The following is a 21,875-nucleotide window of genomic DNA, read 5'->3' as shown; positions in this document are numbered from 1 at the left end:
TTTAGGGTTTAGTGTTAGGATTAGGGATAGTGTGAGGTTTAGGGTTAGGTTTAGGGTTAGGGTTAGGGTTAGTGTTTGGGTTATGATTAGTGTTAGGATTAGGATTAGGGTTAGGGTCAGGTTTATGTTTAGTGTTAGTGTTAGGGTTAGGGTTAGATTTAGGGTTAGGTTTAGGTTTATTGTTAGATTTAGGGTTTAGGGTTTAAGGTTTATGGTTTAGGATTGTTTAAGTTTAAGGGTGGATTAGGTTTAGGGTTTAGAGTTTAGTATTATGGTTACGGTTAGGGTTAGGGTTAGAGTTAGGGTTAGGGTTAGGGTTAGGGTTAGGGTTAAGGTTAGGGTTAGTGATAGGGTTATGGTTATGGTTAGTGTTAGGATTAGGGTTAGGGTTAGGGTCAGGATTAGGTTTAGGGTTAGGGATAAGGTTAGGGTTAGATTTAGGGTTAGGTTTAGGTTTATTGTTAGATTTAGGGTTTAGGGTTTAAGGTTTATGGTTTAGGATTGTTTAAGGTTTAGGGTGGATTAGGTTAAGGGTTTAGAGTTTAGTGTTATGGTTACGGTTAGGGTTAGGGTTAGGGATGGGTTTAGAGATAGGGTTAGGGTTATAGTAAGGGTTAGGTTTAGGGTTAGGGTTAGGGTTAGGGTAAAAGTTAGGGGGTTAGTGTTAGGGTTTGTGTTAGGGTTAGGGTTAGGGTTAGGGTTAGGTTAGGGTTAGGGTTAGGGTTAGGGTTAGGTTAGGGTTAGGGTTAGGGTTAGGGTTTGGGTTAGGGGTTAGGGTTAGTGAAAGGGTTAGAGTTATTATTAGGGGGTTAGGTTTAAGTTTAGGATTAGTGTTAGGGTTAGAATTAGAAATAGGGTTAGTGTTAGGATTAGGGTCAGGGTTAGGTTTAGGGTTAGGGTTAGGGTTAGGGTTAGGTTTAGGGTCAGGGAGGGTTTAGGGTTAGGATTAGGGTTAGGGTTAGATTTAGGGTTAGGTTTAGGTTTATTTGTAGATTTAGGATTTGGGGTCTAAGGTTTATGGTTTAGGATTGTTTAAGGTTTAGGGTGGATTAGGTTTAGGGTTTAGAGTTTAGTGTTATGGTTACGGTTAGGGTTAGGGTTAGGGTTAGGATTAGGGTTAAGGTAAGGGTTAGGATTAGGTTTAGGTTTAGGGTTAGGGTTAGGGCTAGGGTTAGGATTAGGGTTAGGGTTAGGGTTAGGGTAAGGGTTAGGGGTTAGAGTTAGGGTTATGGTTATTGTTAGGTTTAAGGTTTAGGGTTTTGTGTTCAGGGTTTAAGGTTTAGGGTTTAGGATTGTTTAAGTTTTAGGGTGGTTTAGGTTAAGGGTTTAGGGTTTAGAGTTTAGGATTGTTTAAGGTTTACGGTTGTTTAGGGTATAGTGTTTAGGGTTAAAAGTTTAGGGTTGTTTAGGGTTTAGTGTTTAGGGTTTAGGGTTGTTTAAGGTTTAGTGTTTAAGGTTTAGGTTTTATGGTGGTTTTGGGTTTAGTGTTTAGTGTTCTTTAGGGTATAGTGTTAATGATTTAGGGTTTAGGGTTATTTAGGGTTTAGTGTTTAAGGTTTAGGGTATAGGGTTGTTTAGGATTTAGTGTTTAGGGTTGTTTATGGTTTAGTGATTAGGGTTGTTTAGGGTTGTTTAGAGGTTAGTGATTAGGGTTATTCAGGGTTTATGATTTAGGGTTGTTCAGGGTTTAGGATTTATTGTTGTTCAGGGTTTAGGATTTAGGGATTAAGGTTAAGGGGTTAGGGTTAGGGTTAGGGTTAGGGTTAGGGTTAGCATTAGGGTTAGAATTAGGGTTAGAGTTAGGGTTATGGGGTTATGTTAGGCTTAAGGTTATGGTTAGGGTTATGGGGTTAAGGTTAGGGTTTGGGTTAGGGTTAGGTTTAGGTTTAGGGTTAGGGTTAGGGTTATGGTTATTCTTAGATTTAAGGTTTAAATTTTAGGGTTTATGGTTTAAGGTTTAGGGTTTAGGATTGTTTAAGTTTTAGGGTGGTTTAGGTTTAGGGTATAGGGTTTAGCGTTTAAGATTGTTTAATGGTTAGGGTTGTTTAGGTTTTAGCGTTTAGAGTTGTTTAGGGTTTTTTAGGGTTGTTTATGATTTAGTGTTTAGGGTGGTTCAGGATTTATGATTTAGGATATTTTAAGGTTTAGGGTTTAAGGTTGTATAGTGTTTTAGGGTTTAGGGTATAATGTTTAGGGTTAAGGGTTTATGGTTGTTTAGGGTATAGTGTTAATGGTTTTAGGGTTTAGGCTTGTTTAGTGTTTAGTGTTTAGGGTTTAGGGTTTAGGGTTTTTAGCGTTCAGTGTTTATAGTTTAGGGTTTAGGGTGCTTTTGGAATTAGTGTTTAGGGTTTTTTGGGGTTTAGGGTTTAGGATTTAGGGTGTTAGGGTTAGTGTTAGGGTTAGGTTTAGGGTTAAGGTGAGGGTTAGGGTGAGGGTTAAGGTTAGGGTTAGGGTTAAGGTTAGTGTTAGTGTTAGGGTAAGGGTTAGGGTTAGGGTTAGGGTTAGGGGTTAGGGTTAGGGTTAGTGTTAGGGGTTAGGGGTTAGTGTTAGGGTTAGGGTTAGGGTTAGGGTTAGGGTTAGGTTTAGTGTTAGGGTTATTATTAGGGGGTTAGGTTTTAGTTTAGGATTAGTGTTAGAGTTAGAATTAGAAATAGGGTTAGTGTTAGGATTAGGGTCAGGGTTAGGTTTAGGGATATGGTTAGGGTTAGGGTTAAGGGTAGGGTTAGGGTTAGGGTTAGATTTAAAGTTTAGGGTTTAGTGTTAGGATTAGGGATAATGTGAGGTTTAGGGTTAGGTTTAGGGTTAGGGTTAGGGTTAGGGTTAGGGTTAGATTTAGGGTTAGGTTTAGGTTTATTGTTAGATTTAGGGTTTAGGGTTTAAGGTTTAAGGTTTAGGATTGTTTAAGGTTTAGGGTAGATGAGGTTTAGGGTTTAGAGTTTAGTATTATGGTTACGGTTAGGGTTAGGGTTAGGGTTAGAGTTAGGGTTAGAGTTAGGGTTAGGGTTAGGGTTAGGGTTAAGGTTAGGGTTAATGTTAGGGTTAGGGTTATGGTTAGTGTTAGGATTAGGGTTAGGTTTAGGGTCAGGGTTAGGTTTAGGGTTAGGGATAGGGTTAGGGTTAGATTTAAGGTTAGGTTTAGGTTTATTGTTACATTTAGGGTTTAGGGTTTAAGGTTTATGGTTTAGGATTGTTTAAGGTTTAGGGTGGACTAGGTTTAGGGTTTAGAGTTTAGTGTTATGGTTACGGTTAGGGTTAGGGTTAGGGATGGGGTTAGGGTTAGGGTTAGGGTTATGGTAAGGGTTAGGGTTAGGGTTAGGGTTAGGGTTATGGTAAAAGTTAGGGGGTTAGTGTTAGGGTTTGGGTTAGGGTTGGGGTTAGGGTTAGGGTTAGGTTAGGGTTAGGGTAGGGGTTAGGGTTAGGGGTTAGGGTTAGTGTTAGGGTTAGGGTTATTATTAGGGTGTTAGGTTTAATTTTAGGATTAGTGTTAGGGTTAGAATTAGAAATAGGGTTAGTGTTAGGATTAGGGTCAGGGTTAGGTTTAGTGTTAGGGTTAGGGTCAGGGAGGGTTTAGGGTTATGGTTAGATTTAGGGTTAGGTTTAGGTTTATTGTTAGATTTAGGATTTAGGGTCTAAGGTTTATGGTTTAGGATTGTTTAAGGTTTAGGGTGGATTAGGTTTAGGGTTTAGAGTTTAGTGTTATGGTTACAGTTAGGGTTAGGGTTAGGGTTAGGGTTAGGATTAGGGTTAAGGTTAGGGTTAGGATTAGGGTTAGGGTTAGGGTTAGGGTTAGGGTTAAGGTTAGGGTTAGGGTTAGGGTTAGGGTTAGGATTAGGGTTAGGGTTAGGGTTAGGGTAAGGGTTAGGGGTTAGGGTTAGGGTTATGGTTATTGTTAGGTTTAGGGTTTAGGGTTTAGGGTTTAGGGTTGTTTAAGGTTTAGTGTTTAAGGTTTAGGTTTTGGAGTTGTTTTGGGTTTAGTGTTTAGTGTTGTTTAGGGTAATATGTTAATGGTTTAGGGTTTAGGGTTATTTAGGGTTTAGTGTTTAAGGTTTAGGGTATAGGGTTGTTTAGGTTTTAGTGTTTAGGGTTGTTTATGGTTTAGTGATTAGGGTTGTTTAGGGTTGTGTAGAGGTTAGTGTTTAGGGTTATTCAGGTTTAATGATTTAGGGTTGTTCAGGGTTTAGGATTTTTGGTTGTTCAGGGTTTAGGATTTAAAGATTAAGGTTAAGGGGTTAGGGTTAGGGTTAGGGTTAGGGTTACGGTTAGCATTAGGGTTAGAGTTAGGGTTAGAGTTAGGGTTAGAGTTAGGGTTATGGGGTTATGTTAGGCTTAAGGTTAGGGTTAGGGTTATGGGGTTAAGGTTAGGGTTGGGGTTAGGGGTAGAATTAGGTTTAGGGTTAGGGTTAGGGTTATGGTTATTCTTAGATTTATGGTTTAAAATTTAGGGTTTATGGGTTAAGGTTTAGGGTTTAGGATTGTTTAAGTTTTAGGGTGGTTTAGGTTTAGGGTATAGAATTTAGCGTTTAAGATTGTTTAATGGTTAGGGTTGTTTAGGTTTTAGCGTTTAGAGTTGTTTATGGTTTTTTAGGGTTGTTTACAATTTAGTGTTTAGGGTTGTTCAGGATTTATGATTTAGGATTTTTTAAGGTTTAGGGTTTAAGGTTGTATAGTGTTTTAGGTTTTAGGGTATAATGATTAGGGTTAAGGGTTTAGGGTTGTTTAGGGTATAGTGTTAATGGTTTTAGGGTTTAGGCTTGTTTAGGGTTTAGTGTTTAGGGTTTAGGGTTTAGGGTTTTTTAGCGTTTAGTGTTTATAGTTTAGGGTTTAGGGTGCTTTTGGAATTAGTGTTTAGGGTTTTTCGGGGTTTAAGGTTTAGGATTTAGGGTGTTAGGGTTAGTGTTAGGGTTAGGTTTAGGGTTAAGGTGAGGGTTAGGGTGAGGGTTAAGGTTAGGGTTAGGGTTAAGGTTAGTGTTAGTGTTAGGGTAAGGGTTAGGGTTAGGGATAGGGTTAGGGTTAGGGTTAGGGTTAAGGTTAGGGTTAGGGTTAGGGTTAGGGGTTAGGGTTAGGGTTAGTGTTAGGGGTTAGGGGTTAGTGTTAGGGTTAGGGTTAGGGTTAGGGTTAGGGTTAGGTTTAGTGTTAGGGTTATTATTAGGAGGTTAGGTTTTAGTTAAGGATTAGTGTTAGGGTTAGAATTAGAAATAGGGTTAGTGTTAAGATTAGGGTCAGGGTTAGGTTTAGGGATAGGGTTAGGGTTAGGGTTAAGGGTAGGGTTAGGGTTAGGATTAGATTTAAAGTTTAGGGTTTAGTGTTAGGATTAGGGATAGTGTGAGGTTTAGGGTTAGGGTTAGGTTTAGGGTTAGGGTTTGGGTTAGTGTTTGGGTTATGGTTAGTGTTAGGATTAGGTTTAGGGTTAGGGTCAGGGTTAGGTTTAGGGTTAGGGTTAGGGTTAGGTTAGATTTAGGGTCAGGTTTAGGTTTATTGTTAGATTTAGGGATTAGGTTTTAAGGTTTATGGTTTAGGATTGTTTAAGGTTTAGGGTGGATTAGGTTTAGGGTTTAGAGTTTAGTGTTATGGTTACGGTTAGTGTTAGGGTTAGGGTTAGGGTTAGGGTTAGGGTAATGGATAGGGTTAGAGTTAGGGTTAGGGTTAGGGTAAGGGTTAGGGGTTAGTGTTAGGGTTAGGGTTAGGGTTAGGATTAGGTTTAGGGTTAGAGGTTAGCGTTAGTGTTAGGGTTAGGTTTATTATTAGGGGGTTAGGTTTCAGTTTAGGATTAGTGTTAGGGTTAGAATTAGAAATAGGGTTAGTGTTAGGATTAGGGTCAGGGTTAGGTTTAGGGTTAGGGTTAGGGTTAGGGTTAGGGTTAGGGTTAGGGTCAGGGAGTGTTGAGGGTTAGGGTTAGGGTTAGGGTTAGATTTAGGGTTAGGTTTAGGTTTATTGTTAGATTTAGGATTTAGGGTCTAAGGTTTATGGTTTAGGATTGTTTAAGGTTTAGGGTGGATTAGGATTAGGGTTTAGAGTTTAGTGTTATGGTTACGGTTAGGGTTAGGGTTAGGGTTAGGGTTAGGATTACGGTTAAGGTTAGGGTTAGGATTAGGTTTAGGGTTAAGGTTAGGGTTAGGGTTAGGGTTAGGGTTAGGGTTAGGGTTAGGGTTAGGATTAGGGTTAGGGTTAGAGTTAGGGTAAGGGTTAGGGGTTAGGGTTAGGGTTATGGTTATTGTTAGGTTTAGGGTTTAGTGTTTAGTGTTTAGGGTTTAAGGTTTAGGGTTTAGGATTGTTTAAGATTTAGGGTGGTTTAGGTTAAGGGTTTAGGGTTTAGACTTTAGGATTGTTTAAGGTTTAGGGTTGTTTAGGGTATAGTGTTTAGGGTTAAAAGTTTAGGGTTGTTTAGGCTTAAGTGTTTAGGGTTTAGGGTTGTTTAAGTTTTAGTGTTTAAGGTTTAGGTTTTAGGGTTGTTTTGGGTTTAGTGTTTAGTGTTGTTTAGGGTATAGTGTTAATGGTTTAGGGTTTAGGGTTATTTAGTGTTTAGTGTTTAAGGTTTAGGGTATAGGATTGTTTAGGGTTCAGTGTTTAGGGTTGTTTATGGTTTAGTGATTAGGGTTGTTTAGGGTTGTTTAGAGACTAGTGTTTAGGGTTATTCAGGGTTTATGATTTAGGGTTGTTCAGGGTTTAGGATTTATGGTTGTTCAGGGTTTAGGATTTAGGGATTAAGGATAAGGGGTTAGGGTTAGGGTTAGGGTTAGGGTTAGGGTTAGGGTTAGGGTTAAGGTTAGGGTTAGGGTTAGGGTTAAGGTTATGGTTAGTGTTAGGATTAGGGTTACGGTTAGGGTCAGGGTTAGGTTTAGGGTTAGGGTTAGGGTTAGGTTTAGATTTAGGGTCAGGTTTAGGTTTATTGTTAGATTTAGGGTTTAGGGTTTAAGGTTTATGGTTTAGGATTGTTTAAAGTTTAGGGTGGATTAGGTTTAGGGTTTTGAGTTTAGTGTTAAGGTTACGGTTATTGTTAGGGTTAGGGTTAGGGTTAGGGTTAGGGTTAGGTTAGGGTTAGGGTTAGGGTTAGGGTTAGGTTAGGGTTAGGGTTAGGGTTTGGGTTAGGGTTTAGGGTTTAGTGTTTAGGGTTTAAGGTTTAGGGTTTAGGATTGTTTAAGATTTAGGGTGGTTTATGTTAAGGGTTTAGGGTTTAGAGTTTAGGATTGTTTAAGGTTTAGGGTTGTTTAGGGTATAGTGTTTAGGGTTAAAAGTTTAGGGTTGTTTAGGGTTTAGTGTTTAGGGTTTAGGGTTGTTTAAGGTTTAGTGTTTAAGGTTTAGGTTTTAGGGTTGTTTTGGTTTTAGTGTTTAGTGTTGTTTAGGGTATAGTGTTAATGGTTTAGGGTTTAGGGTTATTTAGGGTTTAGTGTTTAAGGTTTAGGGTATAGTGTTGTTTAGGGTTTAGTGTTTAGGGTTGTTTATGGTTTAGTGATTAGGGTTGTTTAGGGTTGTTTAGAGGTTAGTGTTTAGGGTTATTCAGGGTTTATGATTTAGGGTTTTTCAGGGTTTAGGATTTATGGTTGTTCAGGGTTTAGGATTTAGGGATTAAGGTTAAGTGGTTAGGGTTAGGGTTAGGGTTAGGGTTAGCATTAGGGTTAGAGTTAGGGTTAGAGTTAGGGTTATGGGTTTATGTTAGGCTTAAGTTTAGGGTTAGGGTTATGGGGTTAAGGTTAGGGTTGGGGTTAGGGTAAGGTTTAGGTTTAGGTTTAGGGTTAGGGTTATGGTTATTCTTAGATTTATGGTTTAAAATTTAGGGTTTATGGTTTAAGGTTTAGGGTTTAGGATTGTTTAAGTTTTAGGGTGGTTTAGGTTTAGGGTATAGGGTTTAGCGTTTAAGATTGTTTAATGTTTAGGGTTGTTTAGGTTTTAGCGTTTAGAGTTGTTTAGGGTTTTTTAGGGTTGTTTATAATTTAGTGTTTAGGGTTGTTCAGGATTTATGATTTAGGATATTTTAAGGTATAGGGTTTAAGTTTGTATAGTGTTTTAGGGTTTAGGGTATAATGTTTAGGGTTAAGGGTTTAGGGTTGTTTAGGGTATAGTGTTAATGGTTTTAGGGTTTAGGCTTGTTTAGGGTTTAGTGTTTAGGGTTTAGGGTTTAGGGTTTTTTAGCGTTTAGTGTTTATAATTTAGGGTTTTGGGTGCTTTTGGAATTAGTGTTTAGGGTTTTTCGTGGTTTAGGGTTTAGGATTTAGGGTGTTAGGGTTAGTGTTAGGGTTAGGTTTAGGGTTAAGGTGAGGGTTAGGGTGAGGGTTAAGGTTAGGGTTAGGGTTAAGGTTAGTGTTAGTGTTAGGGTAAGGGTTAGGGTTAGGGATAGGGTTAGGGTTAGGGTTAAAGTTAGGGTTAGGGTTAGGGTTAGGGTTAGGGTTAGGGGTTAGGGTTAGGGTTAGTGTTAGGGGTTAGGGGTTAGTGTTAGGGTTAGGGTTAGGGTTAGGTTTAGTGTTAGGGTTATTATTTGGGGGTTAGGTTTTAGTTAAGGATTAGTGTTAGGGTTAGAATTAGAAATAGGGTTAGTGTTAGGATTAGGGTCAGGGTTAGGTTTAGGTATAGGGTTAGGGTTAGGGTTAAGGGTAGGGTTAGGGTTAGGATTAGATTTAAAATTTAGGGTTTAGTGTTAGGATTAAGAATAGTGTGAGGTTTAGGGTTAGGTTTAGGGTTAGGGTTAGGGTTAGTGTTTGGGTTATGATTAGTGTTAGGATTAGGGTTAGGGTTAGGGTCAGGTTTAGGTTAGTGTTAGGGTTAGGGTTAGGGTTAGATTTAGGGTTAGGTTTAGGTTTATTGTTAGATTTTGGGTTTAGGGTTTAAAGTTTATGGTTTAGGATTGTTTAAGGTTTAGGGTGGATTAGGTTTAGGGTTTAGAGTTTAGTATTATGGTTACGGTTAGGGTTAGGGTTAGGGTTAGAGTTAGGGTTAGGGTTAGGGTTAGGGTTAGGGTAAGGGTTAAGGTTAGGGTTAGTGTTAGGGTTAGGGTTATAGTTAGTGTTAGTATTAGGGTTAGGGTTAGGGTCAGTGTTAGGTTTAGGGTTAGGGATAGGGTTAGGGTTAGATATACGGTTAGGTTTAGGTTTATTGTTAGATTTAGGGTTTAGGGTTTAAGGTTTATGGTTTAGGATTGTTTAAGGTTTAGGGTGGATTAGGTTTAGGGTTTAGAGTTTAGTGTTATGGTTACAGTTAGGGTTAGGGTTAGGGATGGGGTTAGGGTTAGGGTTAGGGTTATGGTAAAGGTTAGGGTTAGGGTTAGGGTTAGGGTAAAAGTTAGGGGGTTAGTGTTACGGTTTGGGTTAGGGTTAGGGTTAGGGTTAGGTTAGGGTTAGGGTTAGGGTTAGGGTTAGGGGTTAGGGTTATGGTTAGGGTTAAGGTTAGGGTTAGGGTTAGGGTCAGGGAGGGTTTAGGGTTAGGGTTAGATTTAGGGTTAGGTTTAGGTTTAATATTAGATTTAGGGTTTAGGGTCTACGGTTTATGGTTTAGGATTGTTTAAAATTTAGGGTGGATTAGGTTTAGGGTTTAGAGTTTAGTGTTATGGTTACGGTTAGTGTTAGGGTTAGGGTTAGGGTTAGGGTTAGGGTTAGGGTTAGGGTTAGGGTTAGGGTAATGGATAGGGTTAGGGTTAGGGTTAGGATTAGGGTTAAGGTTAGGGTTAGGGTTAGGGTTATGGTTAGGGTTAGGGTTAGGGTTATGGTTAGGATTAGGGTTAGGGTTAGGGTTATGGTTAGGATTAGGGTTAGGGTTAGGGTTAGGGTAAGGGTTAGGGGTTAGGGTTAGGGTTATGGTTATTGTTAGGTTTAGGTTTTAGGGTTTAGTGTTTAGGGTTTAAGGTTTAGGGTTTAGGATTGTTTAAGATTTAGGGTGGATTAGGTTTAGGGTTTAGAGTTTAGTGTTATGGTTACGGTTAGGGTTAGGGTTAGGGATGGGGTTAGGGTTAGGGTTAGGGTTATGGTAAGAGTTAGGGTTAGGGTTAGGTTTAGGGTTAGGGTAAAAGTTAGGGGGTTAGTGTTAGGGTTTGGGTTAGGGTTAGGGTTAGGGTTAGGGTTAGGTTAGGGTTAGGGTTAGGGTTAGGGTTAGGGGTTAGGGTTAGTGTTATGGTTAGGGTTATTATTAGGGGGTTAGGTTTAAGTTTAGGATTAGTGTTAGGGATAGAATTAGAAATAGGTTTAGTGTTAGGATTAGGGTCAGGGTTAGGTTTAGGGTTAGGGTTAGGGTTAGGGTTAGGGTTAGGGTTAGGGTCAGGGAGGGTTTAGGGTTAGGGTTAGATTTAGGGTTAGGTTTAGGTTTATTGTTAGATTAAGGTTTAGGGTCTACGGTTTATGGTTTAGGATTTTTTAAGGTTTAGGGTGGATTAGGTTTAGGGTTTAGAGTTTAGTGTTAGGGTTACGGTTAGGATTAGGGTTAGGGTTAGGGTTAGGATTAGGGTTAAGGTTAGGGTTAGGGTTAGGTTTAGGGTTAGGGTTAGGGTTAGGGTTAGAGTTAGGGTTACGGTTAGGGTTAGGGTTAGGGTTAGGTTTAGGGTTAGGGTTAGGGTTAGGGTTAGGGTTAGGGTAATGGTTAGGGGTTAGGGTTAAGGTTAGGGTTAAGGTTAGGTTTAGGTTTAAGGTTAGGTTTAGGGTTAGGGTTAGGGTTAGGGTTAGGGTTAGGGTTAGGGTTAGGGTAAATTTAGGGTTAGGGTTAGGGTTAGGGTTAGGGGTTAGGGTTCGTGTTAGTGTTAGGGGTTAGGGGTTAGGGTTAGGGTTCGGGTTAGGGTTAGGGTTAGGGTTAGGGTTAGCATTAGGGTTAGAGTTAGGGTTATGTGGTTATGTTAGGCTTAAGGTTAGGGTTAGGGTTATGGGGTTAAGGTTAGGGTTGGGGTTAGGGTTAGGTTTAGGTTTAGGGTTAGGGTTAGGGTTATGGTTATTCTTAGATTTATGGTTTGAAATTTAGGGTTTATGGTTTAAGGTTTAGGGTTTAGGATTGTTTAAGTTTTAGGGTGGTTTAGGTTTAGGGTATAGGGTTTAGCGTTTAAGATTGTTTAATGTTTAGGGTTGTTTATGTTTTAGCGTTTAGAGTTGTTTAGGTTTTTTTAAGGTTGTTTATGATTTAGTGTTTAGGGTTGTTCAGGATTTATGGTTTAGGATATTTTAAGGTTTAGGGTTTAAGGTTGTATAGTATTTTAGGGTTTAGGCTATAATGTTTAGGGTTAAGAGTTTAGGGTTGTTTAGGGTATAGTGTTAATGGTTTTAGGGTTTAGGCTAGTTTAGGGTTTAGTGTTTAGAGTTTAGGGTTTAGGTTTTTTTAGCGTTTAGTGTTTAGGGTTTAGGGTGCTTTTGAATTAGTGTTTAGGGTTTTTCTGCGTTTAGGGTTTAGGATTTAGGGTTTTACGGTTAGGTTTAGGGTTAGGGTGAGGGTTAGGGTGAGGGTTAAGGTTAGGGTTAGGGTTAAGGTTAGTGTTAGTGTTAGGGTAAGGGTAAGTGTTAGGGATAGTGTTAGGGTTAGGGTTAGGGTTAGTGTTAGGGTTAGGGTTAGGGTTAGGGATAGGGTAGGTGTGAGGTTTAGGGTTAGGGTTAGGTTTAGGGTTAGGGTTAATCTTTGTTTGGGTTATGGTTATTGTTAGGATTAGGCTTTGGATTAGGGTCAGGGGTAGGTTTAGGTTTACGGTTAGGGTTAGTGTTAGATTTAGGGTTAAGTTTAGGTTTATTGTTAGATTTAGGGTTTAGGGTTTAAGGTTTATGGTTTAGGATTGTTTAAGTTTTAGGGTGGATTAGGTTTAGGGTTTAGAGTTTAGTGTTATGGTTATGGTTAGGGTTAGGGTTAGGGTTAGGGTTAGGGTTAGGGTTAGTGTTACGGTTAGGGTTAGGGTTAGTGTTAGGGTTAGGGTTAGAGTTACGGTTAGGGTTAGGGTTAGAGATACGTTTAGGGTTAGGGTTAGGGTTAAGGTTAGGGTTGGGGGGGTTAGGGTTTAGGTTAGGGTCAGGGTTAGGGTTAGGGTTAGGGTTAGGTTTAGGGTTAGGGTTATTATTAGGGAGTTAGGTTTAAATTTAGGATTAGTGTTAGGGTTAGAATTAGAAATAGGTTTAGTGTTAGGATTAGGGTCAGGGTTAGGTTTAGGGATAGGGTTAGGGTTAGGGTTAGGGGTAGGGTTAGGGTTAGGATTAGATTTAAAGTTTAAGGTTTAGTTTTAGGATTAGGGTTAGTGTGAGGTTTAGGGTTAGGGTTAGGTTTAGGGTTAGGGTTAGGGTTAGTGTTTGGTTATGGTTAGTGTTAGGATTAGGTTTAGTGTTAGGGTTAGGGTTAGGGTTAGATTTAGGGTTAGGTTTAGGTTTATTGTTAGATTTAGGGTTTAGGGTTTAAGGTTTGTGGTTTAGGATTGTTTAAGGTTTAGGGTGGATTAGGTTTAGGGTTTAGAGTTTAGTGTTATGGTTACGGTTAGGGTTAGGGTTAGGTTTAGGGTTAAGGTTTGGGTTAGGGTTAGGGTTAGTTTTAGGGTTAGGGTTATGGTTAGGGTTAAGGTTAGGGTTAGGGTTAGGGTTAGGGTTAGGTTTAGGGTTAGAGTTAGTGTTACGGTTAGGGTTAGGGTTAGGGTTACGGTTAGGGTTAGGTTTAGGGTTAGGGTAAGGGTTATGATTATGTTTATTGTTAGGTTTAGGGTTAGGGTTAGGGTTAAGGTTAGGTTTAGGTTTAGGGTTAGGTTTACGGTTAGGCTTAAGGTTAGGGTTAGGTTTAGGGATAGGGTTATGTTTAGGGTTAGGTTTAAGGTTAGGGTTAGGGTTAGGGTTAGGGTTAGGTTTATTGTTAGGTTTAGGGTTTAGTCTTTAGGGTCTAAGGTTTTGGGTTTAGGATTGTTTAAGGTTTAGGGTAGATTAGGTTTAGGGTTTAGAGTTTAGTGTTAAGGTTAGGGTTAGGTTTAGGGTTTAGGGTTTAGTGTTCGGATTAGGGTTATGGTTAGGGTTAGGTTTAGGGTTACGTTTAGGGTCAGGGATATTGTTAGGTTTAGGGTTTAGGGTTTAGGGTAAAGGTTTAGGTTTTAGGATTGTTTAAGGTTTAGGGTGGATTATTTTTAGGGTTTAGAGTTTTGTGTTTGGGATATCGTTAGGGTTAGGTTTAGGGTTTAGGGATTACTGTTAGGGTTAGCGTTAGGGTTAGGGTTAAGGTTAGTGTTAGGTTTAGGGTTAGGGTTAGGGTTAAGTTTAGGCTTATTGTTAGGATTAGGGTTAGAGTTAGGATTAGGGTTAGGGTTAGGGTTAGGGTTAGGGTCAGGTTTAGGGTTAGGGTTAGGGTTAGGACTACGTTTAGTGTTAGTGTTAGGTTTAGGGTTAGGGTTAGAGTTAGGGTTAGGTTTAGTGTTAGGGTTACGTTTAGGGTTAGGGTTTGGGTTAGGATTAGGGTTAGGGTTATGGTAATTGTTAGGTTTAAGGTTTAAGGTTTAGGGTTTAAGATTGTTTAAGGTTTATCGTAAATTAAATTTAGGGTTTACAATTTAGTGTTAAGGTTATGGTTAGTGTTAGGGTTAGGGTTAGGGTTAGGTTTAGGGTTCAGGGTTCAGGGTTTAGGGTTTAGGATTGTTTAAGGTTTAGGGTAGATTAGGTTGAGGATTTAAAGTTTATTTTAGGGTTAGGGTTAGGTTTAGGGTTTAGGGTTTGGTGTTAGGATTAGGGTTAAAGTTAAAGTTAGGGTTAGGGTACGGGTTAGGATTAGGTTTAGGGTTAAGGTTAGGGTTAGGGTTAGGGTTAGGGTTAGGATTAGGGTTAGGGTTAGGGTTAGTGTAAGGGTTAGGGGTTAGGGTTAGGGTTATGGTTATTGTTAGGTTTAGGGTTTAGGGTTTTGTGTTTACGGTTTAAGGTTTAGGGTTTAGGATTGTTTAAGATTTAGGGTGGTTTAGGTTAAGGGTTTAGGGTTTAGAGTTTAGGATTGTTTAAGGTATAGGGTTGTTTAGGGTATAGTGTTTAGGGTTAAAAGTTTAGGGTTGTTTAGGGTTTACTGTTTAGGGTTTAGGGTTGTTTAAGGTTTAGTGTTTAAGGTTTAGGTTTTAGGGTTGTTTTGGGTTTAGTGTTTAGTGTTGTTTAGGGTATAGTGTTAATGGTTTAGGGTTTAGGGTTATTTAGGGTTTAGTGTTTAAGGTTTAGGGTATAGGGTTGTTTAGGGTTTAGTGTTTAGGGTTGTTTATGGTTTAGTGATTAGGGTTGTTTAGGGTTGTTTAGAGGTTAGTGTTTAGGGTAATTCAGGGTTTATGATTTAGGGTTGTTCAGCGTTTAGGATTTATGGTTGTTCAGGGTTTAGGATTTAGGGATTAAGGTTAAGGGGTTAGGGTTAGGGTTAAGGTTAGGGTTAGGGTTAGGGTTAGGGTTAGGGTTAGGGTTAAGGTTAGGGTTAGGTTTAGGGTTAGGGTTATGGTTAGTTTTAGGATTAGGGTTAGGGTTAGGGTCAGGGTTAGGTTTAGGGTTAGGGTTAGGGTTAGGGTTAGATTTAGGGTTATGTTTAGGTTTATTGTTAGATTTAGGGTTGAGGGTTTAAGGTTTATGGTTTAGGATTGTTTAAGGTTTAGGGTGGATTAGTTTTAGGAATTAGAGTTTAGTGTTATGGTTACGGTTAGTGTTAGGGTTAGTGTTAGGGTTAGGGTTAGGGTTAGGGTTAGGGTTAAGGTTAGGGGTTAGGGTTAGTGTTAGGGTTAGGGTTATTATTAGGGAGTTAGGTTTAAGTTTAGGATTAGTGTTAGGGTTAGAATTAGAAATAGGGTTAGTGTTAGGATTAGGGTCAGGGTTAGGTTTAGGGTTAGGGTTAGGGTTAGGGTTAGGGTAATGGTTAGGGTTAGGGTTAGGGTTAGGGTTAGGGTAAGGGTTAGGGGTTAGTGTTAGGGTTAGGGTTAGGGTTAGGGTTAGGGTTAAGGTTAGGGGTTAGGGTTAGTGTTAGGGTTAGGGTTATTATTAGGGAGTTAGGTTTAAGTTTAGGATTAGTGTTAGGGTTAGAATTAGAAATAGGGTTAGTGTTAGGATTAGGGTCACGGTTAGGTTTAGGGTTAGGGTTAGGGTTAGGGTTAGGGTTAGGGTTAGGGTTAGGGTCAGGGAGGGTTTAGGGTTAGGGTTAGGTTTAGGGTTAGATTTAGGTTTAGGTTTAGTTTTATTCTTAGATTTAGGATTTAGGGTCTAAGGTTTATGGTTTAGGATTGTTTAAGGTTTAGGGTGGATTAGGTTTAGGGTTTAGAGTTTAGTGTTATGGTGACGGTTAGGGTTAGGGTTAGGGTTAGGGTTAGGATTAGGGTTAAGGTTAGGGTTAGGATTAGGTTTAGAGTTAGGGTTAGAATTAGGGTTAGGGTTAGGGTTAGGGTTAGGGTTAGGGTTAGGATTAGAATTAGGGTTAGGGTTAGGGTAAGGGTTAGGGTTAGGGTTAGGGTTAGGGTTATGGTTAGTGTTAGGATTAGGGTTTAGGGTTTAGTGTTTAGGGTTTAAGGTTTAGGGTTTAGGATTGTTTAAGATTTAGGGTGGTTTAGGTTAAGGGTTTAGGGTTTAGACTTTAGGATTGTTTAAAGTTTAGGGTTGTTTAAGGTATAGTGTTTAGGGTTAAAAGTTTAGGGTTATTTAGGCTTTAGTGTTTAGTGTTTAGGTTTTTTTAAGTTTTAGTGTTTAAGGTTTAGGTTTTAGGGTGGTTTTGGGTTAATGTTTAGTGTTGTTTAGGGTATAGTGTTAATGGTTTAGGGTTTAGGGTTATTTAGGGTTTAGTGTTTAAGGTTTAGGGTATAGGGTTGTTTAGGGTTTAGTGTTTAGGGTTGTTTATGGTTTAGTGATTAGGGTTGTTTAGGGTTGTTTAGAGGTTAGTGTTTAGGGTTATTCAGGGTTTAAGATTTATGGTTGTTCAGGGAATAGGATTTAGGGATTAAGGTTAAAAAGTTAGGGTTAGGGTTAGGGTTAGGGTTAGGGTTAGGGTTAAGGTTAGGGTTAGGGTTAGGGTTAGGGTTATGGTTAGTGTTAGGATTAGGGTTAGGGTTAGGGTCAGGGTTAGGTTTAGGGTTAGGGTTAGGGTTAGGGTTAGATTTAGGGTCAGGTTTAGGTTTATTGTTAGATTTAGGGTTTAGGGTTTAAGGTTTATGGTTTAGGATTGTTTAAGGTTTAGGGTGGATTAGGTTTAGGGTTTAGAGTTTAGTGTTATGGTTACGTTTAGTGTTAGGGTTAGGGTTAAGGTTAGGTTAGGGTTAGGGTTAGGGTTAGGGTAATGGTTAGGGTTAGGGTTAGTGTTAGGGTTAGGGTAAGGGTTAGGGGTTAGTGTTAGGGTTAGGTTTAGGGTTAGGGTTAGGGTTAAGGTTAGGGGTTAGGGTTAGTGTTAGTGTTAGGGTTATTTTTAGGGGGTTAGGTTTACGTTTAGGATTAGTGTTAGGGTTAGAATTAGAAATAGGGTTAGTGTTAGGATTAGGGTCAGCGTTAGGTTTAGGGTTAGGGTTAGGGTTAGGGTTAGGGTTAGGGTTAGGGTTAGGGTTAGGGTCAGGGAGGGTTTAGGGTTAGGGTTAGGGTTAGGGTTAGATTTAGAGTTAGGTTTATGTTTATTGTTAGATTTAGGATTTAGGGTCTAAGGTTTATGGTTTAGGATTGTTTAAGGTTTAGGGTGGATTAGGTTTAGGGTTTAGAGTTTAGTGTTATCGTTACGGTTAGGGTTAGGGTTAGGGTTAGGATTAGGGTTAAGGTTAGGGTTAGGATTAGGTTTAGAGTTAGGGTTAGGGTTAGGGTTAGGGTTATGGTTAGGGTTAGGGTTAGGATTAGGGTTAGGGTTAGGGTTAGGGTAAGGGTTAGGGGTTAGGGTTAGGTTTATGGTTATTGTTAGGTTTAGGGTTTAGGGTTTAGTGTTTAGGGTTTAAGGTTTAGGGTTTAGGAGTGTTTAAGATTTAGGGTGGTTTAGGTTAAGGGTTTAGGGTTTAGACTTTAAGGTTGTTTAAGGTTTAGGGTTGTTTAGGGTATAGTGTTTAGGGTTAAAAGTTTAGGGTTGTTTAGGCTTTAGTGTTTAGGGTTTAGGGTTGTTTAAGTTTTAGTGTTTAAGGTTTAGGTTTTAGGGTTGTTTTGGGTTAATGTTTAGTGTTGTTTAGGGTATAGTGTTAATGGTTTAGGGTTTAGGGTTATTTAGGGTTTAGTGTTTAAGGTTTAGGGTATAGGGTTCTTTAGGGTTTAGTGTTTAGGGTTGTTTATGGTTTAGTGATTAGGGTTGTTTAGGGTTGTTTAGAGGTTAGTGTTTAGAGTTATTCAGGATTTATGATTTAGGGTTGTTCAGAGTTTAGGATTTATGGTTGTTCAGGGTTTAGGATTTAGGGATTAAGGTTAAGGGGTTAGGGTTAGGTTTAGGGTTAGGGTTAGGGTTAGGGTTAGGGTTAGGGTTAGGGTTAGGGTTAAGGTTAGGGTTAGGGTTAGGGTTATGGTTAGTGTTAGGATTAGGGTTAGGGTTATGGTCAGGGTAAGGTTTAGGGTTAGGGTTAGGGTTAGGGTTAGATTTAAGGTCAGGTTTAGGTTTATTGTTAGATTTAGGGTTTAGGGTTTAAGGTTTATGGTTTAGGATTGTTTAAGGTTTAGGGTGGATTAGGTTTAGGGTTTAGAGTTTAGTGTTATGGTTACGTTTAGAGTTAGGGTTAGGGTTAGGGTTAGGTTAGGGTTAGGGTTAGGGTAATGGTTAGAGTTAGGGTTAGGGTTAGGGTTAGGGTAAGGGTTAGAGGTTAGTGTTAAGGTTAGGGTTAGGGTTAGGGTTAGGGTTAGGGTTAAGGTTAGGGGTTAGGGTTAGTGTTAGGGTTAGGGTTATTATTAGGGCGTTAGGTTTACGTTTAGGATTAGTGCTAGGGTTAGAATTAGAAATAGGGTTAGTGTTAGGATTAGGGTCAGGGTTAGGTTTAGGGTTAGGGTTAGGGTTAGGGTTAGGGTTAGGGTTAGGGTCAGGGAGGGTTTAGGGTTAGGGTTATGGTTAGGGTTAGATTTAGGGTTAGGTTTATGTTTATTGTTAGATTTAGGATTTAGGGTCTAAGGTTTATGGTTTAGGATTGTTTAAGGTTTAGGGTTGATTAGGTTTAGGGTTTAGAGTTTAGTGTTATGGTTACGGTTAGGGTTAGGGTTAGGGTTAGGATTAGGGTTAAGGTTAGGGTTAGGATTAGGTTTAGAGTTAGGGTTAGGGTTAGGGTTAGGGTTAGGGTTAGGGTTAGGGTTAGGGTTAGGATTAGGGTTAGGGTTAGGGTTAGGGTAAGGGTTAGGTGTTAGGGTTAGAGTTATGGTTATTTTTAGGTTTAGGGTTTAGGGTTTAGTGTTTAGGGTTTAAGGTTTAGGGTTTAGGATTGTTTAAGATTTAGGTTGGTTTAGGTTAAGGGTTTAGGGTTTAGACTTTAGGATTGTTTAAAGTTTAGGGTTGTTTAAGGTATAGTGTTTAGGGTTAAAAGTTTAGGGTTGTTTAGGCTTTAGTGTTTAGTGTTTAGGTTTTTTTAAGTTTTAGTGTTTAAGGTTTAGGTTTTAGGGTGGTTTTGGGTTAATGTTTAGTGTTGTTTAGGGTATAGTGTTAATGGTTTAGGGTTTAGGGTTATTTAGGGTTTAGTGTTTAAGGTTTAGGGTATAGGGTTGTTTAGGGTGTAGTGTTTAGGGTTGTTTATGGTTTAGTGATTAGGGTTGTTTAGGGTTGTTTAGAGGTTAGTGTTTAGGGTTATTCAGGGTTTAAGATTTATGGTTGTTCAGGGAATAGGATTTAGGGATTAAGGTTAAAAAGTTAGGGTTAGGGTTAGGGTTAGGGTTAGGGTTAGGGTTAGGGTTAAGGTTAGGGTTAGGGTTAGGGTTAGGGTTATGGTTAGTGTTAGGATTAGGGTTAGGGTTAGGGTCAGGGTTAGGTTTAGGGTTAGGGTTAGGGTTAGGGTTAGATTTAGGGTCAGGTTTAGGTTTATTGTTAGATTTAGGGTTTAGAGTTTAAGGTTTATGGTTTAGGATTGTTTAAGGTTTAGGGTGGATTAGGTTTAGGGTTTAGAGTTTAGTGTTATGGTTACGTTTAGTGTTAGGGTTAGGGTTAGGGTTAGGTTAGGGTTAGGGTTAGGGTTAGGGTAATGGTTAGGGTTAGGGTTAGGGTTAGGGTTAGGGTAAGGGTTAGGGGTTAGTGTTAGGGTTAGGTTTAGGGTTAGGGTTAGGGTTAAGGTTAGGGGTTAGGGTTAGTGTTAGTGTTAGGGTTATTATTAGGGGGTTAGGTTTACGTTTAGGATTAGTGTTAGGGTTAGAATTAGAAATAGGGTTAGTGTTAGGATTAGGGTCAGCGTTAGGTTTAGGGTTAGGGTTAGGGTTAGGGTTAGGGTTAGGGTTAGGGTTAGGGTTAGGGTCAGGGAGGGTTTAGGGTTAGGGTTAGGGTTAGGGTTAGATTTAGAGTTAGGTTTATGTTTATTGTTAGATTTAGGATTTAGGGTCTAAGGTTTATGGTTTAGGATTGTTTAAGGTTTAGGGTGGATTAGGTTTAGGGTTTAGAGTTTAGTGTTATCGTTACGGTTAGGGTTAGGGTTAGGGTTAGGATTAGGGTTAAGGTTAGGGTTAGGATTAGGTTTAGAGTTAGGGTTAGGGTTAGGGTTAGGGTTATGGTTAGGGTTAGGGTTAGGATTAGGGTTAGGGTTAGGGTTAGGGTAAGGGTTAGGGGTTAGGGTTAGGTTTATGGTTATTGTTAGGTTTAGGGTTTAGGGTTTAGTGTTTAGGGTTTAAGGTTTAGGGTTTAGGAGTGTTTAAGATTTAGGGTGGTTTAGGTTAAGGGTTTAGGGTTTAGACTTTAAGGTTGTTTAAGGTTTAGGGTTGTTTAGGGTATAGTGTTTAGGGTTAAAAGTTTAGGGTTGTTTAGGCTTTAGTGTTTAGGGTTTAGGGTTGTTTAAGTTTTAGTGTTTAAGGTTTAGGTTTTAGGGTTGTTTTGGGTTAATGTTTAGTGTTGTTTAGGGTATAGTGTTAATGGTTTAGGGTTTAGGGTTATTTAGGGTTTAGTGTTTAAGGTTTAGGGTATAGGGTTCTTTAGGGTTTAGTGTTTAGGGTTGTTTATGGTTTAGTGATTAGGGTTGTTTAGGGTTGTTTAGAGGTTAGTGTTTAGAGTTATTCAGGATTTATGATTTAGGGTTGTTCAGAGTTTAGGATTTATGGTTGTTCAGGGTTTAGGATTTAGGGATTAAGGTTAAGGGGTTAGGGTTAGGTTTAGGGTTAGGGTTAGGGTTAGGGTTAGGGTTAGGGTTAGGGTTAGGGTTAAGGTTAGGGTTAGGGTTAGGGTTATGGTTAGTGTTAGGATTAGGGTTAGGGTTATGGTCAGGGTAAGGTTTAGGGTTAGGGTTAGGGTTAGGGTTAGATTTAAGGTCAGGTTTAGGTTTATTGTTAGATTTAGGGTTTAGGGTTTAAGGTTTATGGTTTAGGATTGTTTAAGGTTTAGGGTGGATTAGGTTTAGGGTTTAGAGTTTAGTGTTATGGTTACGTTTAGTGTTAGGGTTAGGGTTAGGGTTAGGTTAGGGTTAGGGTTAGGGTAATGGTTAGAGTTAGGGTTAGGGTTAGGGTAAGGGTAAGGGTTAGGGGTTAGTGTTAAGGTTAGGGTTAGGGTTAGGGTTAGGGTTAGGGTTAGGGTTAGGGGTTAGGGTTAGTGTTAGGGTTAGGGTTATTATTAGGGCGTTAGGTTTACGTTTAGGATTAGTGCTAGGGTTAGAATTAGAAATAGGGTTAGTGTTAGGATTAGGGTCAGGGTTAGGTTTAGGGTTAGGGTTAGGGTTAGGGTTAGGGTTAGGGTTAGGGTCAGGGAGGGTTTAGGGTTAGGGTTATGGTTAGGGTTAGATTTAGGGTTAGGTTTATGTTTATTGTTAGATTTAGGATTAGGGTCTAAGGTTTATGGTTTAGGATTGTTTAAGGTTTAGGGTTGATTAGGTTTAGGGTTTAGAGTTTAGTGTTATGGTTACGGTTAGGGTTAGGGTTAGGGTTAGGATTAGGGTTAAGGTTAGGGTTAGGATTAGGTTTAGAGTTAGGGTTAGGGTTAGGGTTAGGGTTAGGGTTAGGGTTAGGGTTAGGGTTAGGATTAGGGTTAGGGTTAGGGTTAGGGTAAGGGTTAGGTGTTAGGGTTAGAGTTATGGTTATTTTTAGGTTTAGGGTTTAGGGTTTAGTGTTTAGGGTTTAAGGTTTAGGGTTTAGGATTGTTTAAGATTTAGGGTGGTTTAGGTTAAGGGTTTAGGGTTTAGACTTTAGGATTGTTTAAGGTTTAGGGTTGTTTAGGGTATAGTGTTTAGGGTTAAAAGTTTAGGGTTGTTTAGGCTTTAGTGTTTAGGGTTTAGGGTTGTTTAAGTTTTAGTGTTTAAGGTTTAGGTTTTAGGGTTGTTTTGGGTTAATGTTTAGTGTTGTTTAGGGTATAGTGTTAATGGTTTAGGGTTAAGGGTTATTTAGGGTTTAGTGTTTTAAGTTTAGGGTATAGGGTTGTTTAGGGTTTAGTATTTAGGGTTGTTTATGGTTTAGTGATTAGGGTTGTTTAGGGTTGTTTAGAGGTTAGTGTTTAGGGTTATTCAGGATTTATGATTTAGGGTTGTTCAGGGTTTAGGATTTATGGTTGTTCAAGGTTTAGGATTTAGGGATTAAGGTTAAGGGGTTAGGGTTAGGTTTAGGGTTAGGGTTAGGGTTAGGGTTAGGGTTAGGATTAGGGTTAGGGTTAAGGTTAGGGTTAGGGTTAGGGTTAGGGTTATGGTTAGTGTTAGGATTAGGGTTAGGGTTAGGGTTAGGGTAAGGTTTAGGGTTAGGGTTAGGGTTAGGGTTAGATTTAAGGTCAGGTTTAGGTTTATTGTTAGATTTAGGGTTTAGGGTTTAAGGTTTATGGTTTAGGATTGTTTAAGGTTTAGGGTGGATTAGGTTTACGGTTTAGAGTTTAGTGTTATGGTTATGGTTAGTGTTAAGCTTAGGGTTAGGGTTAGG

This window comes from Micromys minutus, assembly GCF_963924665.1.
Source record: "Micromys minutus genome assembly, chromosome: 16".
Taxonomy (NCBI): Eukaryota; Metazoa; Chordata; class Mammalia; order Rodentia; family Muridae; genus Micromys; species Micromys minutus.
This window is presented reverse-complemented; position numbering follows the sequence as displayed.